The sequence below is a fragment of the Priapulus caudatus genome, unplaced genomic scaffold (assembly GCF_000485595.1).
Source record: "Priapulus caudatus unplaced genomic scaffold, Priapulus_caudatus-5.0.1 Scaffold927, whole genome shotgun sequence".
Classification (NCBI taxonomy): Eukaryota; Metazoa; Priapulida; class Priapulimorpha; order Priapulimorphida; family Priapulidae; genus Priapulus; species Priapulus caudatus.
The window spans coordinates 62472-64856 of record NW_014577988.1 but is presented as its reverse complement, the minus strand read 5'-3'; the positions used below and the strand labels follow the sequence as shown (position 1 = coordinate 64856).

General features: G+C 40.3%; 1 protein-coding gene across 1 annotated transcript in view; it reads right to left on the bottom strand.

Annotated features, from left to right (window-relative positions):
- The window catches only part of LOC106814456 (epididymal secretory protein E1-like), a 24427-nt gene that overhangs the window by 16241 nt on the left and 5801 nt on the right, over positions 1–2385 (bottom strand). The window lies entirely within an intron of this gene.

The following is a 2385-nucleotide window of genomic DNA, read 5'->3' as shown; positions in this document are numbered from 1 at the left end:
CTCCTACCGCCGTCCGTCTCTTCTTCCTTCGTCTACTCTATATATTCTTCTCTTCTTCTTCTTCTTCTTCTTCTTCTCTCTCTTTCTCTCTCTCTCTCCCTCTCTCTCTCTCTCTCTCTCTCTCTCTCTCTCTCGCACCCTCGCTTTCCCTCTCTCCTTTTCTCTGGCTGTCTCTCTGTCCTTGTCGCTAGCGCATCTCTCACTCGCTTTCTCTCACCCCTCTTTCATCGTCTCTGTTTCTCCCCCCCCCCTTTCCTTCGCTATTTCATACGATATAAGTGTCACCTATCGTAACTCGTGTCATATTCAGCCATTATTTAATCATGTGCGTACCCTCAATTATCACAATGATAAATAAAAACAACCCGTATAAAGAAACGTGCGCAAAGTCTTTATAATAATCAGCCTCGGCGCTTATTCTCAAATCTGGTTGTTTTGTCGGGCAACGCAAGAAGCAATTATACTTGTCTAAAATTTACCTGCAATCTATGAGCCGTTAAGCTCCATTTTTGGTTCTGTGCATATCATATTACAGTTACGTTGTGCGAATTTCATTATGACTTTCTATGTATATACTCAGTATATACATGGAAAGTCATAATGAAATTCGCACAACGTTTATTTTTCGCATCATCAAATGAGAATGCGAACAAAGTATACCAGAAGTAAATAATAGGGAAACACTATTATCTTCCTTATTATCTACTTCTGGTAATATTGAGCAGAAATGATTTATTTTATCAATACTGTATTATCGAGTTGTCCGATCGGGCTACTAGCCAAGAGAATAACTTGTCCGAAATAGACATTCACTTGTCCTTGGTAATTGGACAACCGCTAGTGTAGAGGGGTGATTCTGAGGTTAGGGGGCAAATTGCTGTCCTGGCCACCCTTGGTCAGAATTCTTCAATGACTTGCCACTAAAATGAATCAGCATCCAAAGGAATGAGCACTAAAATGGATTTCATATACATAAGATTTCTTAAAAAAAAATTAAGTTCAATGTTCAGATGGTTTCGGAATGGCCTGTCCTAACCCATGGTAGCCAATTTTCCACCAATGATTTGAAGCTGTTGTCATCATTTAGGGATGGGAAATCTAGTTTGGGTGGGGTTGCTATTGTTTCAACTGTAATTCAGCCAAGTTTCATGCGCCTGTGACAATAAGTGTAATAGGGGTAAACCTCAGACCTATTGTAGTGAATTTTTATCAACTCCGTTACGACTGTATTGTGCTGCCATCTATTCATAGACAATGGTGTTACCCAATGGCCAATCAGATCCAATCAGACCAAATCAGACCAATCAGACCAATCAGACCAACCAGCATCACATTTCAAGGGGAAAATTTGCCAAAAATAAATGCGTACTTAAATGCATTCATCACCTCTGTTACGCAAATTAAATCATAACATCATAAATTGAGGAAGACAGGCATATTGACCGCTTGAGTAAAACATATTATTTGCATCTTGCCCTTGCTCCATGTGGAACCAACAAGGTCAAACATGACAAAATTATCCACTCCGTTACATCAACTCTGTTACAAAATTGTAACGGAGTTGATGTATAGGCCCTTATAAAGGTATACAAAAAAGTAAAAAAGTAAAAAAGTGTAATAATCTTTGTGGTTTCAGGGCCACGGTGTTACAAATATTGGAAAAATTCCATAAATATGCCAAAGGGATGATAAAAAAAATTCAGTCATTTAAAACTGCAATTTGCCCCCTAACCTCAGAATCACCCAGAGACAACTTTACAATGATGTAGGTGTAAATAAATACATATATATATAATATTGACATATAGATTATACATGTATTCGCCAATTTGCATTAAAAGGTCATGCAGGGGATACACGGATCATCCAATGATCCATGCGCTTGTGAACGCAGTCATCGCACGAAGCCTGAGGAAACGGACCGCCAACTGAAAGATAAGTGCAGTTTTAACAGAACTTACTATTCTCATGATATTGTACCTGTAGCATGTAGAGGTTAGCGCAATTGTAATAGATATTGTCTGAGAAGTATTTTGATTTGCAGGAAATTAAGCCTTTGTTAAGAATGTATGGCAGTATTATACTGTATGTTAACATAGAATTGATATTCTATATACATTTTTTGTAATTTATATAAATTTTTCACGGGCTGCGTCTGTGCGTACATGTCTGGGTGTGTGCGTGCGTGCGTGTGCGTGTGGGGGCGGGGGCGTGTGTGTGTATGTGTGTGTGTGTGTGTGTGTGTGTGTGTGTGCGTGCGTGCGTGTGTGTGTGCGTGCGTGCGTGCGTGCGCGTGCATCTCTCTCATGCCGGTGAACGTATGCAACACACCACACGAACACTCGCATACGCGCGCACGCACACTCGCATACGCGCGCACGCACA